The sequence below is a fragment of the Triturus cristatus genome, chromosome 3_2 (assembly GCF_964204655.1).
Source record: "Triturus cristatus chromosome 3_2, aTriCri1.1, whole genome shotgun sequence".
NCBI lineage: Eukaryota > Metazoa > Chordata > Amphibia > Caudata > Salamandridae > Triturus > Triturus cristatus.
Window position 1 is genome coordinate 154,210,532 of NC_140584.1, and position 17,055 is coordinate 154,227,586.

General features: G+C 55.6%; 2 non-coding genes across 2 annotated transcripts; both read left to right on the forward strand.

Annotated features, from left to right (window-relative positions):
* Nucleotides 1-15,432: 15,432 nt before the first annotated feature.
* LOC146856929 (small nucleolar RNA SNORD2) lies at nucleotides 15,433-15,504 on the forward strand. Its single transcript, XR_014980414.1, has one exon. It is a non-coding gene; the product is annotated as a small nucleolar RNA SNORD2 (small nucleolar RNA).
* A 951-nt stretch (nucleotides 15,505-16,455) lies between these two features.
* LOC146856930 (small nucleolar RNA SNORD2) lies at nucleotides 16,456-16,527 on the forward strand. Its single transcript, XR_014980417.1, has one exon. It is a non-coding gene; the product is annotated as a small nucleolar RNA SNORD2 (small nucleolar RNA).
* Nucleotides 16,528-17,055: the final 528 nt, after the last annotated feature.

Genomic DNA, 17,055 nt, shown 5'->3' on the forward strand with positions numbered 1-17,055 from the left:
TGACTGGACATACGCTCAAGGTGCAGTGACCCAGTCATGTTTGGCCTGGTTTCATGTATTGCCTTTGCAGCATGCGGCAAGAGTAAATGTATATTGTTAGAAATGGCGATTTCTGGTTGGCTAGGGCTTGCGCCAAAGCCAGACAGAAACCACCACTCTAGTCAGGGCAAGGAAGTTACACGCCAAAGATAACCCCTGCTCACCCCCTTGGTAGCTTGGCACGAGCAGACAGGCTTATCCCTGAGGCGATGTGTAAAGCGTTTGCGCGCGCACCCAGCAACAACACCCAAGGCCCACCACAAAGGAAACTCCACACAAGGTATTCTATAAAAATAGCCTTTGTATTATACACAACACATTAGATAAAAACACACACTCTACAATGTGCCAACAGGCACGGGCAGAATTTACAAGGGATTATATGTACAGGGGACAGGGCCACATGGACCGCTGTCCGGAATTAGCACTCTTAGAACATAGCACTTGGAACATAGGAAATAAAACTACTGTTGCACAAAATTACACCTAGTACACAACCAGTCACTACTGGTATCAGGTAAGTACCACCTACGCAACCCTAACCACCTTAGGACAGTATTGCGCAGGGAATCAGGACCTCACTAGCACCACCTGTACTAGGGAGAAAACAACCACCTAAGTATCACAATACCTGTAGGGGTCTAAGCACATAAACACATGATGCATAACATTCAGAGGTGTAAAGCAGAGCACATGACGCAAAAACACATTCAGAGGTGCAGGGAAACACAATTGCGCAAGAACTCACATAAGCCACTACCTGTGGCAGTCCCTAGGCCAACTGGCCTGGTCGGGGCTAGGACGCCCTATGTTCAGCAAAGTCAGGGGCCAGACTGCGCAGGAGGCACAGTCCAAAACTCAGAGGGCCACAACCTAAACGTGGCAGCTGCCCACTAAGTGCTGGGCAGCTGTGGAACAAACTCCGGCACCAGCGTGCCTCTGGAGCCCTCTCTGGGCTCTGTCCACCCAAAATGTCCCCTCGAGCCTCGCAGGCTCTAAATAATAATGCTCCCCTTCGTTGGAGCGCTCGGGGCGCTCTGAGCAACCAATATGTCCCCTTGGAGCCTTCTAGGCTCAAGAAACAATGTGCCCCTTGTTGGAGTCTCACAGACTCTATCAAAATGCCCCCGACGTTGGAGCCTTCACGGCTCTGAAGAGAAATGCCCCCGTCTGTTGGAGTCCCCCACGGGGGACTCGTGGAAGAGCAGAGTAATGCCCCCGACGTTGGAGCCTTCACGGCTCTGAAGAGAAATGCCCCCGACGTTGGAGCGACCTCGCGCTCTACACAGACACTGCTCCTTCGCTGGAGCGACCTCGTGGGCTCTTTAAACAAAGTGCCCCCCCCGTTCGTTCAGAGCGTCCCCTACTCACCGGGCCGTTCGCAGGGGGGACTCCGTTCTTCCCTCGGACCGTCGGTGCTTCGCGTAGGGAGCCTCTGGAGCTCCCGTCACTCTGGACTCTTCCTCCGCAGGGCGAGGCGGCGCCAGAAAGCTCCCGCTCCTCGGGGCTCTCTCGCTCTTTCCGGGTGCCGTCCAGCGCGGGGTGGGCTCCCGCCTGGATTGGTCTTCAGGGTCAGGCCCCGCCTCCTAAGGCTGCCGGGATTCCCTTCCGGGTTGCCGCGGGCAGCGCGGCGGCCCAGGGTTCCCGGCGGCTGTGGGAAACACGGGGTGGGCACCCGAGAATTCAGCAACAGACTGCGGCCAGGTCCCTGGCGGGGTGGGCACCCGCCAGGGATACGTATCCTTCAACAAAGCGGGGTAGGCACCCGTGGGCCGGCAAAACGCGGGGTTAATGCCGGGTGGGCACCGGCTTTCAAGAATAAAGCGCTCCTCGCGCTATGAAGCCAGTGAAAGCGCTCCAGAAGCGCTGGGGGCACCAAATAAAGCGCTCCTAGCGCTGAGGCAAGTAGAAGCGCTTCCAGGCGCTTTGGGGACACAAATAAAGCGCTTCCAGCGCTGTAGGATGAAAAGCACCACAAAGTCCAGCAAAGTTCTTCCCTGCATGCAGCAGGGCAGGGGTGGGGGGCAAGGCTGGACCCAGAGCCAGCTCACTGGGCCTCCAGGCAGGGAGGTAGTCCAAGTGGCGGTCCTCTGGTCCAGCGGCAGCAGCAGCCCCCCTCAGGTAAGATCCTGGCAGAGAACAGTTTCTGTGGGGACACAGCCCCATTTTTATACAGGCAAACCCTTTGTTCTGGGTTCAGGGTGAGGGGGAAAACCAGTCGCAGCTGGTTGGGGAGCACCCTTGATGTGCTCAGCCCCTCGCTCTATTCACTGGCAGGGCTAGGGTCGTCAGTCGCACCACAGGGGGCGGGGCCAGCATTGTGTTTGGAAAACCCTGTCCTATTCAGGACCCAGGTGGACTCCTCCCACCCATCTAGCTGCTGATCTCCCCATTCACCACTGGGTGACTCATCCTGACACTGGGGAATCCCTAGCCCGTCACATGACACGACCAGCCAATCACGCGACAGACACACTGCACACAGAAGTGCCCACTTCTAGAAGTGGCACTTCCACACTAGGTACATGCACGCCGCACACATCATCGCGCAGCATTCACTCTCACGAGTCCGCACATACCAAACTCGGGCCTGCACACCCCACGCATCAGGAACTACTAGGGACACATACATTCCCCATGCATTCCTATGGGAGGGCAGGCCTATCTCACCACATGCACTCAGAGCACGCACGCACTTTACCCTGGGACACAGGGAAAGTGCGCAGAGACCAAACAATCACCATACCAAGTCACCAATAAAAAGCCAAAAAGTCCAGGGGTGAACCTGCCAGAAGGGCCAAGTCCAACACAACCCCCTTCCAGCCAAAACGCAGGGCAGACCAATCACCACCGTGATGGACTTCCCTGCTTGGGGCGATAGAACACGGACGCGGGCCCGCAACTGCATGGACACCCTCCGGTTCTACGCCACGGTGAACCCATGGAATTCTTTTTAACACCACTGTCCGGACCAACTGGGCTACCCCACTGGTACTCCCAAGCTGTCCGCGGCCAAGACCAGGCCCTAGGCCACCCAGGTGCCACTGGTCTTTGCCTAACCACAGAGTGGGGGGTAGTAACCCCTGGCACATAGCGGCCATTCTCCACTCTTCCTCTCTGAACGACAGGACTAGACTGCCACTGGTTCTCCAGCCTAGGGTCTACACCCTCAGGCGGACCAGGAGTCTCAGGGAAGGCTCTCCTCCCCCTACCTCTTCTCCTAGGGTTCCTCCTCCTCTGGCGAGGGGTACACCTAGAACGCCAACCCAACCCAGGGTTTAACCCCTCAGGTTGTACCGGGGGCAGAGGTGGGCTCTCCCACCCTCTGCACCCCCTTCCAGAGCCCTGCTCCCTACCAACTGGGGCGGTACCTCTGGAAGAAGAACTGGTCGGGACGCTGGTTACAGACGTCCCACCCCTCAGGTCAGGCTGATCCCGAACCTGGCCTCCCAACCTCCGGCCTAGAACCTTTGGTGGAATAATTGCCTGGCACTCCAGGACTTCTGGGGATTTCCACTCCATCCCCCTGAGGCTACCAAAGGACACATACGTCAAGCGACTGTCTGTCTGGCGCTGATCTCCCGTCCCCTGTCCACCTGACAGTGCGCGGAGATCCCCCAGAACAGAAGTGGTGCCACCCTGGTCCCTACACGGGATCCTAGCCCAACTGGGTAGTCCCTGACCCACAGGCTCTTCCACTGGGAAACTCATCCCCCAATCACTCCTCACACTGGACTCCTGTACCCTCCCTACCGGAGCGGTACTGCCAGACTCCAGAACCACAGGAGCCCTGGTTACAGGTGCTCTAGGTCCTCTACTCACCAGGAGATCTTCCTCAAATGGGCTAACAGGACAGCCTAGGTCCCCAACTTGGTGTTCCCTCATGGAACCATCCAAGTCCTGAGGCAGGGTTTCGTACGTTAGGGGACCCTCGGTCACCCTCTCACTCCTGCTCCACTGAGCCAGGCAGTGAGCCCCTACACCCTCCTCGCTATCCTGGGACCTAGCTGGGCTACACTGAGCCTCTTCCACCACGCTGGGCTGGAAGATACCTGACCCACTACTTTTGGAGTCACTCCCTAATGACTCTAGAGAACCTCTAGCCCTTTCCCAGCGCTCTGCTTCCTCCGCAAGCTCAAGGGGCTCAGACAATCCACACCCCAACAGGTGTTGGCGCAACCCTGGCACACAACAACTGAGCAGGTGTTCTTTGAGAACCAGATTACACAGTATGTCAAAATCACTTGCTGTGGAAATCCAATCAAACATTGCATCCTCACATCCATCCACAAACTCCTCCCAAGTCTGGTGAGACAGTTTCCTACCGCCCCTGAATTTCAACCTTAACTCCTCCTCCTGGGGAACAGGTACCAGACTGGGGGAACTGGGACTGGGATTTCCTACACTGGAATCTACATCGCTACTACCACTGGACTCAACCCTCCCTGGGGAGCCCAGAAAATTAAAACTGCGCGCAGGGGATAGTCTACCCTCCAGAGCTACTTTGCCTCTGGTGGAGGCCCTCTCAGCCTCCTCTACCCTCTCCCGCGCCAAGACCCACTCAGTCTCTCGCTGTTGCTTCCTGGCCTCCAGCTGCGCCATCGCCTGAGCATGCTCTAACCTAAGCTTCTCTAACGCCAGCTGGTGCTCCCTTTCTTTCCTCCTATCTTCCCACTCCTCTGGGGACAGGGAAAGGGATGAGGCGCTGCCTCCTACGCTGGACCCAGCAAGGGACGCCCTACCTATGGGGTCCTCACTCTCTACTGGCGTCCAGGTATTGTCATCCTCTACCTCCTCTTCTGACTCTTCCTCTGTACAGTACCTTTCTAACTCCCGCCTCCGGTGCCAAGCTAGCTCATAGGGATCACAAGCAGGCTCCATTCTGGCGGACGTTATGGTAACAATTATACAGGGAACCTAGGGGTCTGAGTTTCACACAGGAGCACACAATTCACAAAAAGATTCAGCAAGCTCTCTAACCCAGAGAACTCACACTCACTTGCCTAGTGCCACTCACCACTCATCCACACACAACCCTCCCCTCGGACTGGTAAGGCAGTTTCTACCACCCCTGATTCCTCAACCTGACCACCACGTGACACAGGTACCAACTCTGGGCGCAGGGCGGGGGACAAATGTACAGGACACTATTACGCTGCCACCACTGGATCCCACCCTCTGGTGAATCCAGAAAACACAATGCACTAAGGGGGATGATCTACCCTCCCGAGCTAGGGACACCTAACTCACAGTGCACAAAAACACATTTCCAAAGAAATGACAATTAAAAGCAATTTTAAAACAATAATCCCTATACCATGTGATTTATCTAAATGCAGAGTTTTGTAGTGCGGCCAGTTGCCGCTGCGGTACAGCGCAAACGCAAGTCCAAATCCCACCGCTGATCACCAATGTTAGAAATGGCGATTTCTGGTTGGCTAGGGCTTGCGCCAAAGCCAGACAGAAACCACCACTCTAGTCAGGGCAAGGAAGTTACACGCCAAAGATAACCCCTGCTCACCCCCTTGGTAGCTTGGCACGAGCAGACAGGCTTATCCCTGAGGCGATGTGTAAAGCGTTTGCGCGCGCACCCAGCAACAACACCCAAGGCCCACCACAAAGGAAACTCCACACAAGGTATTCTATAAAAATAGCCTTTGTATTATACACAACACATTAGATAAAAACACACACTCTACAATGTGCCAACAGGCACGGGCAGAATTTACAAGGGATTATATGTACAGGGGACAGGGCCACATGGACCGCTGTCCGGAATTAGCACTCTTAGAACATAGCACTTGGAACATAGGAAATAAAACTACTGTTGCACAAAATTACACCTAGTACACAACCAGTCACTACTGGTATCAGGTAAGTACCACCTACGCAACCCTAACCACCTTAGGACAGTATTGCGCAGGGAATCAGGACCTCACTAGCACCACCTGTACTAGGGAGAAAACAACCACCTAAGTATCACAATACCTGTAGGGGTCTAAGCACATAAACACATGATGCATAACATTCAGAGGTGTAAAGCAGAGCACATGACGCAAAAACACATTCAGAGGTGCAGGGAAACACAATTGCGCAAGAACTCACATAAGCCACTACCTGTGGCAGTCCCTAGGCCAACTGGCCTGGTCGGGGCTAGGACGCCCTATGTTCAGCAAAGTCAGGGGCCAGACTGCGCAGGAGGCACAGTCCAAAACTCAGAGGGCCACAACCTAAACGTGGCAGCTGCCCACTAAGTGCTGGGCAGCTGTGGAACAAACTCCGGCACCAGCGTGCCTCTGGAGCCCTCTCTGGGCTCTGTCCACCCAAAATGTCCCCTCGAGCCTCGCAGGCTCTAAATAATAATGCTCCCCTTCGTTGGAGCGCTCGGGGCGCTCTGAGCAACCAATATGTCCCCTTGGAGCCTTCTAGGCTCAAGAAACAATGTGCCCCTTGTTGGAGTCTCACAGACTCTATCAAAATGCCCCCGACGTTGGAGCCTTCACGGCTCTGAAGAGAAATGCCCCCGTCTGTTGGAGTCCCCCACGGGGGACTCGTGGAAGAGCAGAGTAATGCCCCCGACGTTGGAGCCTTCACGGCTCTGAAGAGAAATGCCCCCGACGTTGGAGCGACCTCGCGCTCTACACAGACACTGCTCCTTCGCTGGAGCGACCTCGTGGGCTCTTTAAACAAAGTGCCCCCCCCGTTCGTTCAGAGCGTCCCCTACTCACCGGGCCGTTCGCAGGGGGGACTCCGTTCTTCCCTCGGACCGTCGGTGCTTCGCGTAGGGAGCCTCTGGAGCTCCCGTCACTCTGGACTCTTCCTCCGCAGGGCGAGGCGGCGCCAGAAAGCTCCCGCTCCTCGGGGCTCTCTCGCTCTTTCCGGGTGCCGTCCAGCGCGGGGTGGGCTCCCGCCTGGATTGGTCTTCAGGGTCAGGCCCCGCCTCCTAAGGCTGCCGGGATTCCCTTCCGGGTTGCCGCGGGCAGCGCGGCGGCCCAGGGTTCCCGGCGGCTGTGGGAAACACGGGGTGGGCACCCGAGAATTCAGCAACAGACTGCGGCCAGGTCCCTGGCGGGGTGGGCACCCGCCAGGGATACGTATCCTTCAACAAAGCGGGGTAGGCACCCGTGGGCCGGCAAAACGCGGGGTTAATGCCGGGTGGGCACCGGCTTTCAAGAATAAAGCGCTCCTCGCGCTATGAAGCCAGTGAAAGCGCTCCAGAAGCGCTGGGGGCACCAAATAAAGCGCTCCTAGCGCTGAGGCAAGTAGAAGCGCTTCCAGGCGCTTTGGGGACACAAATAAAGCGCTTCCAGCGCTGTAGGATGAAAAGCACCACAAAGTCCAGCAAAGTTCTTCCCTGCATGCAGCAGGGCAGGGGTGGGGGGCAAGGCTGGACCCAGAGCCAGCTCACTGGGCCTCCAGGCTGGGAGGTAGTCCAAGTGGCGGTCCTCTGGTCCAGCGGCAGCAGCAGCCCCCCTCAGGTAAGATCCTGGCAGAGAACAGTTTCTGTGGGGACACAGCCCCATTTTTATACAGGCAAACCCTTTGTTCTGGGTTCAGGGTGAGGGGGAAAACCAGTCGCAGCTGGTTGGGGAGCACCCTTGATGTGCTCAGCCCCTCGCTCTATTCACTGGCAGGGCTAGGGTCGTCAGTCGCACCACAGGGGGCGGGGCCAGCATTGTGTTTGGAAAACCCTGTCCTATTCAGGACCCAGGTGGACTCCTCCCACCCATCTAGCTGCTGATCTCCCCATTCACCACTGGGTGACTCATCCTGACACTGGGGAATCCCTAGCCCGTCACATGACACGACCAGCCAATCACGCGACAGACACACTGCACACAGAAGTGCCCACTTCTAGAAGTGGCACTTCCACACTAGGTACATGCACGCCGCACACATCATCGCGCAGCATTCACTCCCACGAGTCCGCACATACCAAACTCGGGCCTGCACACCCCACGCATCAGGAACTACTAGGGACACATACATTCCCCATGCATTCCTATGGGAGGGCAGGCCTATCTCACCACATGCACTCAGAGCACGCACGCACTTTACCCTGGGACACAGGGAAAGTGCGCAGAGACCAAACAATCACCATACCAAGTCACCAATAAAAAGCCAAAAAGTCCAGGGGTGAACCTGCCAGAAGGGCCAAGTCCAACATATATCATTCATGCTCATCCCTTTTTGACGACGCAGTGTGGTGCAGGTGCTGTGCACATTTGTCCCCAGAGGCTGGCTCCTCTGTAAAATTTCAGGTGCAGTGATTTGCTGTTGTGTCATGCTCTCCATTGTGTCTCAGTGGCATGGTGGGTCGAAAAACTGTGTGTTCCATGGCCTACATGTGTACATTGTTTTGTAGGTGTTACTCCTGTTGCTTTTCAGGCTATGCAATGTGACCTATGTATATTTGACTCATGTGACATATGTGTACAGGTGTCTGATTATCTCCTGTCTCTTCACCTTGCCCACAGCATCGCCGGGGGACACGGAAGGAGACACTAGCACGGACCGGGAGGAGGGATTGAGCACCAGTGCCAGCAGTGCTGTCCTGTCTGGCACATGGAGTGGCACGGAGGCCGAAGGGAGTGAGGCAGAGGACCTGTCGACTGCCAACACAGACTATGACGCAGACGGGTCCGAGGCTGAGCTCCAAGAGGTGGCGGAGTCTGCCCCCCCAGCTGATGGCAGCCCTCCACATCCCCCCGCCACCTCAGGTTCCATCACCGGCCTCCCACATGCTCGTGGCCCTTCCCTCCGTGCTCGGTCCCCACATGTCTCCTTCCTGCCAGGCACCGCACCCCCTGCCCCTGTCACCACTGCTGCGGTGAGTGCGGAGTCTGTGGACATCCTGAGGCAGTTGCAGGTTGGTCAGACTGCGATGCTAAATGTCCTCCATGCCCACACCCAGGTGCTGACCCAGATGGAGGCATACATGGAGGGCATGTCGGCTGCGCAGTCTGACCAACGGCAGTTGCTGAGGTCCATAGACTACACACTGACTGCAGCACTGGATCTCCTGCAGCGCTGCGTACCCCCCCTACCCCTGCCCCATGCACAATTCCCACTCCCGTGCCTGTCACACGCACATCCAGACGTCAGCGTGCACGCACCCCAACAGACACAGGCACCACACCACCAGGGAAGTCGAAGCGCACACCTCCTGTCACGCACACACAGGGTGAGGAAGGCACACCCACTGGGTCGGGGGGGAAACGTAGAACACGCAGCCACAGTGGGAGTCCGCATTCCACACAACCCACTCCCTCCAAATCCACTCCCCTTAGCTCTCCTGGCCAACAGTCGGTGACAGCATCATCCACTGCGAGTGTGCCCCCCAGCCCCAGGATGACACCACCCCGCAAGCGGTGGAGGCGGGACCCGGCCAGGGGAGTTGAGTCCCCCACCCTGTCCACACCCTCCCCCAGTGGCGCTGCGACCCATCCCTTTGCCCCCCCCCTCCTTGGGGCCTGTGGTTGGATTGGGTGCGGGGGAGTCGCTGGGGGAACTTGCCGACGTGTGCAGCGCCATTCTGTCCTCCACCTTTGGCGCTGGCACCCCCCCTGTGGCAGAATCATCCCTCCCTGCACCCACAACACCTACCCTTTCCTCTCCTGTCCCTGCGGTGCCTGTTTCCACCCTCCCCCCTGATGCCCCCTCTTCTGTGGATGAAATGGACTTGTGAACTGTGCAGGCAAGCTAGGGGACACACGTCCCGATGTGTACCCCCGCCCGGACTTTGCTGCTGGGCTGGCCCATGGCCCTTGTACATAGTGGACATTTTCTCAGAGATATTTTCCTGCTGAATAAAGCATTTTCTTTTTGTTTTGCACACTGATGCTTTCCTGGACTTGCTGTTGGTGCTGGTGCTCCCTGCGTTGGGGTGGTGATAATGTGTTAGGGGTCTGTGAAATGTTGGAGTGTGCTGCTCATGGGGTGTACCCTGCCATCTGCGTGCCATCACAAAGGTCTCTGCCAATGGTATTTGGTCATGTTTGCTCTCACTGTATGGTGACATTGTCCCAAGGTGTGTTCCATCCTCTGTGGAGCAGGCCATTTTCCCTGCAGGGTGTCTCCCAAATGCTGTGCTGTGCTGTGTCTACATTTCCTGGATGTGTGAGGGTTGCCGTTCAATATAGCCATGCTGGCTCAGCGATGGCTCCGCCTGCATCTGGGGTATCACCCTTGTTGGTCACTGAACTTGTTGATGGGGTATATTGTCCTATGTCTGGGCACTGCTGGGAGGACTCTGCACCCACCCCTCCTGTGTCTGGGCACTGCTGGGAGGACTCTGCACCCACCCCTCCTGTGTCTGGGCACTGCTGGGAGGACTCTGCACCCACCCCTCCTGTGTCTGGGCACTGCTGGGAGGACTCTGCACCCACCCCTCCTGTGTCTGGGCACTGCTGGGAGGACTCTGCACCCACCCCTCCTATGTCTGGGCACTGCTGGGGGTGTTTGGCACACACCATTCTTATTGCAGGTTCGGTGCGTACATACACGGGTGGGGGTTCGGGGCGTACATACACGGGTGGGGGTTCGGGGCGTACATACACGGGTGGGGGTTCTGGGCGTACATACCAGGGTGGGGTGGGGGTTCGGTGCGTACATACACGGCTGGGGGTTCGGTGCATACATACACGGCTGGGGGTTCGGTGCGTACATACACGGGTGGGGGTTCGGGGCGTACATACACGGGTGGTGGTTCGGTGCGTACCTTCACGGCTGGGGGGGGGTTCAGTGCGTACATACACGGCTGGGGGGGGTGGGGGTTCGGTCCGTTCATTCACGGGTGGGGGTTTGGTGCGTACATACACGGGTGGGGGTTCGGTGCGTACATACACGGGTGGGGGTTCGGGGCATACATACACGGGTGGGGTGGAGTTTCGGTGCATACATACACGGCTGGGGGTTCGGTGCGTACATACCAGGGTGGGGTGGGGGTTCGGGGCGTACATACACGGGTGGGGGTTCGGGCGTACATACCAGGGTGGGGTGGGGGTTCGGTGCGTACATACACGGCTGGGGGTTCGGTGCGTACATACACGGCTGGGGGTTCGGTGCGTACATACACGGGTGGGGGTTCGGGGCGTACATACACGGGTGGTGGTTCGGTGCGTACCTTCACGGCTGGGGGGGGGTTCAGTGCGTACATACACGGCTGGGGGGGGTGGGGGTTCGGTCCGTTCATTCACGGGTGGGGGTTTGGTGCGTACATACACGGGTGGGGGTTCGGTGCGTACATACACCGGTGGGGGTTCGGGGCGTACATACACGGGTGGGGTGGGGTTTCGGTGCGTACATACACGGGTGGGGGTTCGGGGCGTACATACCAGGGTGGGGTGGGGGTTCGGGGCGTACATACACGGGTGGGGGTTCGGGGCGTACATACCAGGGTGGGGTGGGGGTTCGGTGCGTACATACACGGCTGGGGGTTCGGTGCGTACATACACGGCTGGGGGTTCGGGGCGTACATACACGGCTGGGGGGGGGGGGTTCGGTCCGTTCATTCACGGGTGGGGGTTTGGTGCGTACATACACGGCTGGGGGTTCGGTGCGTACATACACGGGTGGGGGTTTGGGGCGTACATACACGGGTGGGGTGGGGTTTCGGTGCGTACATACACGGGTGGGGGTTCGGGGCATACATACCAGGGTGGGGTGGGGGTTCGGTGCGTACATACACGGCTGGGGGTTCGGTGCGTACATACACGGCTGGGGGTTCGGGGCGTACATACATGGCTGGGGGGGGGGGGTTCGGTCCGTTCATTCACGGGTGGGGGTTTGGTGCGTACATACACGGGTGGGGGTTCGGTGCGTACATACACGGGTGGGGGTTCGGGGCGTACATACACGGGTGGGGTGGGGTTTCGGTGCGTACATACACGGGTGGGGGTTCGGGGCGTACATACCAGGGTGGGGGGGGGGTTCGGTGCGTACATACACGGCTGGGGGTTCGGTGCGTACATACACGGCTGGGGGTTCGGGGCGTACATACCAGGGTGGGGTGGGGGTTCGGTGCGTACATACACGGGTGGGGGTTCTGTGCGTACATACAGTGCTGGGGTGGGGTTTCGGTGCGTACATACACGGGTGGGGGTTCGGTGCGTACATACACGGGTGGGGGTTCGGGGCGTACATACACGGGTGGGGGTTCGGTGTGTACATACACGGGTGGGGGTTCGGGGCGTACATACACGGGTGGGGGTTCGGTGCGTACATACACGGGTGGGGGTTCGGGGCGTACATACACGGGTGGGGGTTCGGGGCATACATGCACGGGTGGGTGTTCGGGGCGTACATACACGGGTGGTGCTTGGGTGCGTACATATACGGGTGGGGGTTCGGGGCGTACATGCACGGGTGGGGGTACGGGCCGTACTTCCACAGGTGGGGGTACGGTCCGTACATGCCCCTACCCACGCTCTGCGTGCCTGGGTACGGGCCGTACCCATGCCTTTGGTGGGTGGGTACGGTGCGTCCCCCCATTGTTGCGGTGCCGTGGGGTCCGCACCGTACACAGGCCTTGGGGGCGTGGCTACGGGTCGTACCACGCGTACCCCTACATGACCCCAGCAATGCTGGTACGAGCCGTACCAAGGCATTTCAGACATGGGTACGGGCCGTACAGCCATTGTTGGAGTGACGTAGGGGGACGCGTGGTACGTTCCGTACCCACGCTCTTGCGGCCTGGGTAGGGTACGTACCGGTTCGCGTGACCATCCACTTCCGTTGTGGCGGACGCTTGCGTTGCTGGCCTCGCCCCCACCCCCTGGAAGTGACCAGGCCCTGATGGTCAGGTATGTCCAGGCCATGTGTGATTTGGTACCATGTGTTGGTGTTGTGTGTCCTGCCCCTGCCCCCCCCTTTGCCCCTGGTTGTTGTGCTGACCTTCTGCGTCGGTTCCTGTACGCCAGGTGGACTGCTAGGAGGGCAGGGATGGCACGTAGGTTCGGGTCCATGTCTGTTCGTCGCGTCCAGCTGCTCCTTGCGTGTGTCGTCCTGATTTCCCGGCAGTTTTTGGCAGCCGGTAAATATTTTCCGTGCGGGATGACGTCGGTTCGAATCGTACTTCCTGGTTCGTGAAACGTAGGCTGGATGCGTACCGACGTCACGTCGGCGCCTTTCAGGATCGGAATTGTGTTTAGTTTCTGTTCGGTCGGTGTTTTGTTCGATTCGTACGGAAATGGTGTTTCCGTATGAATCGTACTTGCATTTTCGGATGGATTTCGCACCGGGTACGAGTCGGACGGAGAAAAGGCTCCGTCCGACGGTTCGTACCCGGTTTTTACCGGATCGGAATTGGCACCAGAGTCTTCTAGGTGAAGTCAAAGATCTTGTTTATTGGCTGCAGACCAATTACAGGTATCCGAGAAGTACAACACAATGTATGTTCTCAGGAGACTGCTTAAACTTACAGAAACGGCCTTCTCCTTATATACAAAATATCATGCTTCAGGCACACATTCCTCGTTTTACGATATGGTCATTCATATGTATTCATTACAAACGAAAAGGCAGAGTCATGATGACCATCCCACATTCCAGTTCAGCCAACCCACAATTATTTACCCAGCGAGGCTCAGATCCCACATCAGATATCAACAGACCCCAATAAACACGGGCACCTCCTGTTTGTAAAACAAGCCATAAAGCAGGAAGAGTCAGGTGTGAAAGAGATTAGCCGGAGGCTTGGGTGGGATGAAAAGGCTTTATGGTGTGTCAAACCCTGATGCTAATCACAGGTGGCCGTAGGACGGGGAGCTCGTGGGACCGGACTGACCTGGGGCAGCGGAGCCAAATCGCATAGGTCACAGAGAAGTCAATAGAAGGCACATGTGTTCTGAAGGCCTGTGTTTGTCCTTGGTGTGTAGCCTATGTGAGGGCAACCATAAGATGGCCACCGCTCCAAGATGGAACCCACGAAGTCAATGTGTAATATCGTATACACAGTGCATTTATCGATAAAACGTTATACAAAGCACTTGTACATACCGCATTGGCCATTCGCGGTTCGCTAATACCGGAATAGGCAGGGTAGGGCCCTGCCTCCTACGCGGTCCCAAATTTTAAAGTACCACATTCCTGCACTGCTCTTGCTTCTTTCTGTACCTCACTTGCCTCTTTCTACACTTCTCTTGCTTATTTCTACACCTATGTTGCTTCGTTCAGTAATTCTTTTGCCTCTTTCTGCACTTCTCTTCCTTCTTTCTGTACCCCTCCTGCCTCTTTCTGTACCTCTCTTGAACTTTGTGCATCTCTCCTACCTCTTTCTGCACTCCTATTGCCTCTTTCTGCACCTCTCTTGGTTCATTCTGCACTGCTCTTGCTTCTTTCTGCACCCCTCTTGCCTCTTTCTGTACCCCTCTTTTCTCTCTCTGCAACTCTCTTGTCTCTTTCTGTTGCCCGTTCCCTCTTTCTTCACCTTTCCTGCCTGTTTCTGCTCATCTCTTGCCTCTTTCAGCACCTCTGTTGCTTCTTTCTGCACTGCTCTTCTGTCTTTCTGCACCCCTCCTGCCTCTTTCTGTACCTTTCTTGCCTCTTTGTGCACCTCTCCTATCATTTTCTGCACCCCTCTTGCCTCTTTCTGTACATCTGTGGTTCTTTCTGCACTGCTCCTGCTTTTTTCTGCACCTCATTTGCTTCTTTCTGTACCTCTCTTGCCTCTTTCAGCACCTCTGTGGCTTCTTTCTGTACTTCTCTTGCCTCTTTCTGCACCTCTGACTTAGAGGTAGTTTTAATCTCACTGCCCTATAAAGTACTAGGGCCTTACATGGGATGTCATGCCAATCACAAGGGTACGCCAACCCATAGAGTACCCCAGTGTATGTAAGAGTTTTCACTGTATTCTACTTGCTTTTTAGGTCGAGGGACCATCCGGTCTGCCGAAGGCAGAACCGGAAGTCCGGAGATTTAATGTTTCTGAGAGTGGCTATTTAGCCCGCCTCTCTTTTTGCCTCTCCTCCATTGGCTGGCTTCCTAATCGGAGGCCAGCCATTGGAGGAGAGAGCCGTCCCTCCAAATAGGCTCCGTCTTTTTCAGATTCGGGGGCGTGTTCCGTGCTGTTCTTTCCACTTTTTAGCCACGCCCCTTTAGAACAGCAGGAACACGCCCTCGAATCTGAAAAAGTTTCGAAGCTTCCATCTGCCATTTTTTAGGACTCACCAGAAGCTCCGAGGGCGTTGCAGGCGTTTGTCTCCTACAGGGGTAGACTTTCGGACGAAGTGGAACACCAGATCAGGGAAGGCTGAAATGTCAGGTAATTCCTAGCTCTTTATTGTGGGGGTGAGCGGATTGCCGGCCCTGACGCAAAGCTTGTCCCCTGATGCCAAAACATGGCCTGTGACCCGGGGCAGTGAAGGGTGGTACAACGCGTGTGTAAGCAGGGCAAAGTGAAATGATGGCTTAAACATCTTTCGGGACAGACAACCAAATGTTGATAAAACTTAATGCTGATCACTTTGCGCGCCCACCCCCCCCCGTCCAGGTAACCAATCATACCGAGCGTGTCGTAATTATGATTGGTGGTGAAGTAGGTATTTCTAGGGCATTTCACGTGGGCAATGCATTCTGAGTGAATATTTATTTTGGTGTGAACTGCAGTGGCTTTGCTATTCTGTATTTTCGGACCAGAAGAGTAGTTGCTTAATGATGCCAGTGCAGAATAACTTGATCCCAGATCTGCAGCCGCCATAAAACTTGGATTATTAAACTGAATCCCATCTGTAGTTTTTACACCTAGACTAAATAAAGGGGCAGTGTTTAGCGTCTCGCTAGATAGCACCTTCACCTAGACCAGACACTTGAAGAATTTGGATGCCAGCCCCAGAATTGTCATGTTCTTCGTACTGTGTGTAGCAACACAATTTATAATTGGCTCTTTAGCGCCTCGGAATATCGTTTAATCGAGCTTTGTTTTTAGTAATTAGTGGTAGTTTAGAAGTCAGGTGTCTGATTGTGGAGGTATGTACTGTACTGGGCGTTAATAATTCATAAAGTATCGCAGCTCTGCAGCCTCACTTGAACGACATTTTTCCCTCTGCACTTCAATCTGCTGTTGCTGCTTCCCTTTAGCAGAACGCTTGTTTTCAAACATTGGACACTTTCTGCCACGAAATTCACGTTGATTCGGGACCGCAACCAAATGATAAAACCTTACGCTTATCGCTTATAACTGACTTGTGTCGCTCGTCTCTGTTTAAGACGGATTTAATGGCGGCTTTTTGTCTCCTACAGGGGTAGACTTTCGGACGAAGTGGAACCCAAGATCAGTGAAAGCTGAAATTCAGGTATTTCCTAGCTCTTTATTGTGGGGGTGAGCGGATTGCCGGCCCTAAAGCAAAGCTTGTCCACTGATGCCAAAACGTGGCCTGTGACCCGGGGCAGTGAAGGGTGGTACATCACGTGTGGACAAAGTGAAATGAGGGCTTAAAAATCTTTCGGGACAGACAACCAAATGGTGATAAAACGTAATGCTGATCACTTTGTGCCCCCCCCCCCTCCCCTCCGGTCCAGGTAACCCATCATACCGAGCGTGTCGTAATTATGATTGGTGGTTAAGTCGGTCTTTCTAGGGCATGTCACGTGAGCAATGCATACTGAGTGAATATTTTGGTGTCAACGGTAGTGGCTTTTCTATTCCGTATTTTCTGAGCACGCCGTCAGTGATATATACTTCAGCGAAGAAATTAGCTGTACCGTCGTAATTTCCCCTTGAAACAAACAGTGGTGGGGGCAGTGTTTAGCGTCTCTATGTAGCTCCTTCACCGAGAATAGACATTTGATGAATTTTGAGGCCAGTCCCAGGATTGGCATGTTTTTCATATAAACTGTGTAGCAACACAATTTATAATTGGCTTTTTAGCGCCTCGGCATATCCTCTAAACGAGCTTCGTGTTTATGGTAATTCGGTGGTAGCGACTAAATAACGGGCCTTCTCCACGCCTGAGTAGTTTTCATACTAAATAACTTATAATTAAGAAGTTTCTTATTCGGTTTGGAGTGAATGTGTCT